Source organism: Salmo salar, chromosome ssa22 (genome assembly GCF_905237065.1).
Source record: "Salmo salar chromosome ssa22, Ssal_v3.1, whole genome shotgun sequence".
NCBI lineage: Eukaryota > Metazoa > Chordata > Actinopteri > Salmoniformes > Salmonidae > Salmo > Salmo salar.
Window position 1 is genome coordinate 13,658,854 of NC_059463.1, and position 8,734 is coordinate 13,667,587.

The following is an 8,734-nucleotide window of genomic DNA, read 5'->3' on the forward strand; positions in this document are numbered from 1 at the left end:
TGGAACCATTCATGGACAATCCTAGCATTGTGGCACTGGCAATTATCCAGATGAAAAAATCTATTTGCAGATAGATACGCTGTTGCCATGAAGGGATACAGCTGATTGGCAGTGATGTTCAGATATCCTATGGCATTCAAATGTTGCTCTACTTTTATCAAGGGGCCCAATGTGTGCCCTGAAAACACCCCCCCACATCATCACACCACCACCACTAGCCTGAAATGTTGACATGCGACATGATGGATGCATGTACTCATGTGGTTTTCTCCATACCCTAGTCCTCCCATCAGCGTGAAACAACAGGAACCAGGATTCATTAGACCATGCAATGTTTTTCCAATTCTCCAGTGTTTTCATTCCTTAGCCCCCATTGCTAAAAGAAGTGGAACTCTAAGGTCATCGGCTGCCATACCCCACTCGTGTCAAGGTACGACGAGTTGTGCATTATTTTATGGGTCTTTGGGCATCGATGTTGCACTGGGCTGTCAGTTGACTGACTGTAGCCCGTCTGTTGCTCTGCACAATTTGTGTCAGCCTCCTTTGTCCTCTTTCATCAATGACGCGTTTTCAAGCACTGGCCTGCTGTTGGCTGGATGTCCTTTGGGTGGTGGACCATTCTTGATACTCATATTAAACTGTTGAGCGTGAAAAACCCAGCATCAGTGCAGTTCTTGACACACTCAAATCGGTGCGCCTGGCACGTACTACCATACCCCGTTCAAAGGCAATTACATATTTTGTCTTGCCCATTCACCCTTCCATGTCTCAATTGTCTCAAGGCTTAAAAATGATTCTTTAACCTGTCTCCTCCCCTTCATCAACACTGATTGAAGTGGATTTAACAGGTGACATCAATAAAGGATCATAGCTTTCCCCTGGATCAATTTGGTCAGTCTGTCATGGAAAGAGCAGGTGTTCTTAATGTTTTGTACACTCAGTGTAGAGTTACATATTATGTGAATGAGCATTGAAAATGTATGTAGAACGTGTGTAACAAATTTGATCTGTTATAAAAGTAAAAATGACAACTAGCATTCTCCACCTAGTCACATAATTTCAATTTTTATTTATTTGGTCATAATACCAACTACAATACCTGTGATTCGTGCCTTTTGAGATCATATCTTTGAAAGTTAATTAGTACCTCTGCTGTAATCTACAGTAGGTTTATACACAGGCAGCTTTGGACAGAAACTCATTTGAAAAGTAAATTAAATCGTAAATATGGAGGTCCCTTTGGAAGTTACAGCTCTTATAATGAAACCTACAACTATTTATTATTTTACATCCAATGCGAGGAAGTCATTTCAGCCATGGCTGATTGATATGAGTTTTAACGTACATGATATGCTTTCTCTATTTAGAGTTCCCTGCACTTAAAGATATTGAAATATGTTGGCCTACACATCCCAATACTTTGTCTGTCCATGGGGAAATATAATTAAAGAGTGCTTGTGATTGCTGTGCTCAGAACCTTAAAGTGACTTCTTGTGTTTTTAGAGAAGTGCTGGATCATAAATGGAAAACCACTGGCAAAAGTCTGTTGGCATCTACATAAGTGTTTGTTTAAGTATTCTCAGGACCCCTGGATCGGGCCATTTATTCATGGAATGACCACCAGTCTATCAAAACAACAGACGGTAATATGAAGTCATTAACAGTTTCCGCATAATTTCTATCAATTATAGCAGAAGCGTGAAGTCATTTTTTTTCATGGCCATGTCAAAAATAAAGTCATTAATCAAACAAGTGTCATAATCAATGCTAATGTTTCATTGACTGTTGAATCTGATGAACCCTAACCCTCATCTGGTGTCATTGGAATGTCTGGGAAAAGACTCAACCCTTTGTTTGCATAACATGCTAACCACACAGCATCATACTGTGCATATTTGTGGGGATACAAGCTAGAAGTAATTTACTCGCTAAAAGGAGTAAATTACTTTGCTGGACTCAGCAAAGAAGCTGACAGTTTACCTGTCCAAATGCTAACTTCAGTCTGTCCCAACACCTTCCCTGATTTTCAGCATTCCCAGTCCGCTCAGTGGGACTGATAAGAGGGGAAATGCCTGTTTTGTGCCTCAGCACAAAATGCTCCTAATGGTCTTAGATCATGTTTCCTCACTGACACACCATTAAGTGCTACATTTTAGGCATTGTATTACTGCAGCTTCTAAGATTAAGAGTGATAAGGTAAAGCTGTTATTCCTATCTTCACGGCTCACCATTAGCCATGGCTTTTTACTCATGAATTATTCATAGGGCAAAATCATCAGACCCCAAAGATAAAGGCCCTCCAACCACTCCTCAAGTGTATCGATTTCTGTACACTACGTAGGGACTATGTTGGACTGAATCATGCCCGATGCAATGGCCAATGGAAACTGAAACTGTGGAATGAGTCACAAACACATTTGAGAAACACTTCTCAAACACTTTCCCCAAATGTCAAGGACAGAAATGTGACAGAATGGAAAGTTTAGTTAACCCACCCCTGCGTGTTTAACTGAACGACAAATATATCTTTGCATAAAAGCTACAAAAACACTTGCTGTGAGTAGTCTATGAATGTTGTGGAGATGTCAGTGTGTGATTGGCCGCTACGTTTCCAGCTAGGGCTTATTTGGAGAATAAATGGGAGTCCCAAGGGACCATTTCAAATGCTTTCGTATCAAAACATATCATAGAATCATCTTTTCATTTAAAGCATTGTCATGAAAGTGTCATGAAAGGCTATTACTTACCATATACTTAAGAGGCAAGTTTGATCCAATACTTTTTAATAATTTTTATTCCTAATAAATGGATGACAAAAATAAAGGGGGGAAAAGGAACAGTTTAATTAAGTGAGTGAGAAAATGTTTACTTTTAAGTTAGCCAAGTGATTTGCGAAACTAGGAAATGACGGGCATAGCAACCATCGCTTACGCAGGGCCCAGATGGTAGTTTGGAGAGCTTAAATCTCTTTCACCAACATGAACATCTGCTACAGTCAACCTTGAATTAGCTTGGCTGATAGTCCTACCTATTCCAGTCCTCAGTTGACAAAATGCTTATGGCAATAACTCCCCCATTTACCAACCTGGAGAAAAGCAAAAACAAGCAAAAATGACCGCAGCTTGGCTACTGTACGTTCATTCACCTCAATCTATCAAACACATAGCCTATTAGTAGCCTTCTCACTGTAAAGCAACGTTATTATGAGAACTTAGTAGCCTATTTTTTTTTACCTGCTGAGGTAGGCTCTGTTTAAGGTTAGCTTCTTACTTCACCCTTCTAGCTGGCTAAGTAATGCTAGCCAGAGCCCTTCAACGCTACTGCAATGGAAGTCTATGCCGGCAGCTAGCCGCCTGACTAACTGATATAACTATAAGTGACTATTTACCAGTTGTGCACTCATTCTCTTAGAGTCGTTTTTTGTTTGTTTGGGGATGTCTGTAGCCACGGCAGGAGTCATAGGACAGTTTTAAAATGGCCTTTTGTCCCACAAAACACTGTCAGCAGCGTCTCTATTGCCTACGACTGCGAGCTGGGGTAGTTCGTTTCACGTCTCAGGCCCCCGGCCTGTGCCGCGAGAGGCTGAAGTTAGATTTTGAAAGAGTGCGAAAATCAGGGGGGCGAAGGCAAACATGACAAACAAACCACTGTTAACGATTTCACTCATTCGCAAAGATGCAGGCGCGATTAGTCAGATCAAGAATATAAGCGTTCTGAGCTTTGATCAACGCTGGGAGAAATATTTAGATGTTGACCCCTAATTGATTCTCTTTGCGTACAAAATATATATATTTGTATTATTATTTCATTTTTTATTTAGAAAGAAATGACAGTGGTCCGGATATCGGTGTCCTCATATGTAGTTAGTCCTCTAGGCCTAGTGTAGAGCCTCTCTAGGTATGTGAAATGGGCTGAAAACAGGATGTGTAGTATGTCTATTTAGTGCTGTTTAATAAGTCATGAAATTAACATCTCCTTGGGCCTCCTCATGGTTCTTACAGCCCGGGCCGTTTACACAGTCATTACATAATGTACCAGCTTTCAAAGGAACATGTCTATGATTATGGATGAACAGTGAAATGAGAAATGATACTGACGAATATTAAGGAAACGCTGCACATATTGTCCCTGGTGTCATTAAAATGCATGAATCTGTCATTATCTTTTTAATGGGACGTGTTTTCCTAATCCCTCAGAGGAGGTATAATGGCAATGCAGATGCCTCAGAGCACAGGACCTCTGACAATGAGCTGTTAGTGTGTTAGATAAGCAGCACCCCAGCTCAAAGAGAACCTTCCCTTCTCTGATGCGTTCTCACTAGCTAGGTTTCCATCCATTTGGCGACAGATTTTCATGTGAATATTCTAAAATCTGCATAAAAACAATATTATGTGCATTTATTGGACGGATCATGTGAACATCATACTTTCAAAATCTTAGCTAGCAGTCATCATCATCTACTGGCAAATCCTTTTAAATCCTTGTCATATGAAGAGAAATTATTATTTTTTAATTATCGGTGCTCATCGACCATTGGACATAAACGTTTCACAACAAGTTGGAAATCGCAAATTCAACAATGAGTGGTTTCGAAGGAATCAGTGACTTACTGCAAAGCAATCACTAACCTGCTATTCAGTGGTGTGGGCGTGTGGTCCAACTCTGGGTTTAAGGGTCTCTTTTCCAAGCTTAAAAGGATGAACATTCTACTTTGGGCATGCTGTCAATCCAGCATGACTTCTGCCGCATTCAAAACAACTGGAAACTCGGAACTAGGAAATCTCAGATTCCAGTAAGTTCAAGACAATAGGGAACTCAGGAAAAGAATTTGCTCCGACTGGGAAAATATGTTTGAACGATCATCCAACTCGGAATTCGAAGTCGGGAACTCGGGCCTCTTTCTAGAGCTCTGACCTGAAGATCACTAACGTCATGATTCAACCTTGTTTTTTTTTCCGAGTTCCCAGTTGTCTTGAAAGCACCATCAATCCAGAGAACGCCAGACTTTGATGACAAAGTTTGATGACAAAATTTGCCCACGAAGGACCACCTTCCTGTTCAAGTGAGTCCAAAAAGGTCTTGTATGCTGCTGCATAAATTATGTAATATGCCAGGGAGATATGTATACCGTAGCTAAGGAAGTAATACTAAGTTTATGTTGTGTAGTAAGCTGTTAGCTGTTGGTGGTGCTGTTAGCTGTTGATGGTAGCCTATAGCCTGTTTTAGAGAAATGCCATCATGGAAAATTGTAAGAGCTTTCATTGTCTGCTAATATGCCCCCTTTATTTATACTATGGTTCTGACTTACAGGGAGAATACTGTAAGAATGGCCCATGTTCTGAATTTTGTTGATGTACATTTCAAAAGTGCTTAACAAATAGTTATATTTACTATATCCATCCTAGCTCGCTCATTAATGTCTTAATCGAAATTATGGATTGCCTCATATCCCCTCGTCGTCCTCTTATGCCATAGTTTGTACATCTCATTTGTCAGTGTAAACCACACTTGTTTAAGCAAGTCAGCCATATCAGCTATGTTTTTTAAAAAGGCAGTAAATGAGGCTGAATGAACTGTTTTGCTGCCTGACAAGGCTCCACTGATAGCCAGATGTAGCAGTGGTAAGGATTCACTCCATGAGGCTGAAAAGAAAGCTCTGCTTTTGGGACAGCTTTATGTAGGCCCTAACAGTTTGTGGGCACCGTTTTCCACTGTTATAGTGCAATTCATGTATTGTTTAGTGTTGAGTTGTGCAATGGCTTTGCTTGCATGCATCTAAAAAAAATCTGGGGAGTTTGCCCTACCAAGATTTACATGCTAAAATCGCCACTGGTAATCATAGAAGACGTGCATTGGTGTTTGAATCACTAAAAAGGTATATGGTGTACAATTTTTGAATACTGTACATTTATCAGCTTGGCAGTTAAAAAAAAAACTTGAGAAATTGTCATTACTGGTTATGATTGGTTTATGGCATCATCAGGCCCCAGGTACAGAGGGCCGTGTGATAGTCAACATGCATGGATGAACCCTACATCATGCTACTGGTGGTCATGGGAACATCTGGTCATCTGAACTTAACCTTACAAAGAGCTGGAGGATATTGCAATTATGAGATGAAGAGTAAAGTAAAGATGAATGATATGAATAATTATTTTGCTGCCTTTGTGGAGAAAGATGAAATATGTATTCGATAGCCCATATGTAGTTAATAATGCCACTGTCATAAAAGAGTCCAGAAATGTAAAATACATTTTTACTAAGTTCTGTTGTGTTACGACTTCCAGAATTTATCTGACAGGTCCTTAAGAATGTCCAAGGCATATCTCAAATGACAATTCTTCCAAAAAGGTAGAGTAAGAAAAGATTTAAAACTACAGTGTGTAACTTTTTGGGTGATCTGACCAAATTCACATAGAAATGTGAGTTATAGATAATTCATTCCTGTTGAAAGCAAATCTAAGAAATGGTAGATGTTCTATGTGCTACTTTAGTTTTTTTATACCAGCTTCAAACAGCTAAATATACAATATTTGGGGATATGGAAAATATGTTTCACAGTGGTTTAGCTGGTACAATGATTCTCTACACAATGACTGCTTGTTTAGACAAACATTTTGTTTTAATTTTAATTTTGTTTTAATTTTGGCAACCAGGATTTTTTGGGCGGAACCAGGATTTCTGCATAGTGCATCTTTAAGATGGGTTGTCATAAGTATGTATTTAAAGGGGAAAGAGAATTCAAAATACATTCTGGGATTTGTGATAGCTAACTGAGAATGCACTTTCTGCACACTATATTTCATCTCTGGAAACTACACAGTTGGTTCCCCTACAAAATTATGCACCGTTTCATTTTATGGCACTAAGCTTAGTGGTTTGTTCACTATGGTCCACACATTGCTGCTTAGGCCAGGCGCCACAAAAAAGATTCTAGTCCTTCATTCTCCCTACCTGTCAAGCAGGGTGAGCAAAATGGCCTTTTACGAATTATTTGGCACACCAGTCACCACTCTCACTCAGTGGACAGCTCGACAGAATGTACACTCGCTGCCAAACATAGTCTGCGAGAAAGCAGGGCAGACATTGCTAGTATGGGACCTAATTTCACCTAGGAGCTGTATCACCTCTCATGCTTTCAGTTTTACCATTTGCACATCTCTCGGTTTGACATAAAAACTTCAGATTGAATCAGTCAGTGTTACAGTATTGCTACAGGAATCTATATAACAGCACTGTGTCCCAAATTTCAAGTAAACAACATTTGATTATGAAAGTACAGTAGTTAACGAGGATGAGTGTTTTTCTCTTGTCTTTATTGACCTTTTTACCTTTGTGTTTAATTTGTAAGATTGGCCCATTTTGAGATGAATGGTAGGATGGATAGTGTAGCGAGCACTTATCCCCTCTGTGTGGCAACACAGGGTTTTTCAAAGCCCCTCAAAATGCTTACACGGAGATGTGACACAAAGTGTTATGACTGGCTCCCCATTCTAAACTTATCAGATGTGACTGCTGAGTATGACAAGTGGTCATCACGGCCCATTAAACATGGGGCTGCCAGGGCCTGCTCCATGGAGGCAATTTAATGTCCAAATGCTACACTGAGGCCTAAAGTCTAATAGACAATAACACTGGCCCTTTCACTCATTTGTTGAGTAAATACAAGCGGTTCTGTATCCATGCAACATATTTTGTTCTGAGGAATCATGTATAATTGAAATTTCTAATGTGTCTAATGTAATGTAACAAGTATGACCCTGTGGTCATCTAATTAGCATACTGTAATTTGCATATTGATTGGCCATTCCCTAACAGAAAACCAAATAAATTTCACATGTGATCTTTTGTCAAATTAACGTGTTAACATGTGACAAGATGTAAAAGAAACGCGATCAAATTAAACTACACGTGAAAATATGATCTCGTGAAATAAATGTTACAACATCGGGGTGCAAAATTTCAACAATTCCACATGTGAGAGTTAGTTTTACATGTGAAAGTACAAATTAGATTTTCACGTGATAGTACAAATCAGATTTTCACATATGAACATTTTTCACATATGAAAATGCAATTCCACGTGTGAGAGTTAGATTTTAACATGTGAAGAAAAGAAAATGACATGTAAAACTGCAAATTCGATTTTCACATATGGATCTTTTTCACATGTGAAAATGCAATTCCATGTCAGAGTAAGATTTTCACATGTGAAGGTTTTTTACATGTGAAAGTGCAAATTTGATTATTCTCCTCACATGTGAAAAGGTGGTGTAAACATGTGAACTCAATTTAATACATGAACATATGGTTTCACAACAACTGATTGTCTATTTTGTTTTCACATGTGAACATTTCAGATCAACATGTGAAAACAGCCATAACATGTGAAAATGCAATTTCAAATGTGTTTTTTTCTATGGGAATGAAATGGTATGGGGGTTTTAAAGTAAGTGGTACGTTGTTCAGCTAAAATAGTGTAAAAACCTTTAATCAATGACAATATGATTACAGTTGTCTAATGTTGGTGGGGCATATTATTCTGTTTAATGTTACTCCTGAATCACTATGATAAATATAACCGTTTTTCTTTAGTGTATTTTTAACAAAACTGAGATTTAGTCCAAAGTGTATGAATATATGGGAAATCAGTCATTGACACAGATATGGTGTCATAGCAGGAAGATCAGAATGCTGTGAACCAAGATGTTCTGAGTTCAAATCCCAGGTGAGG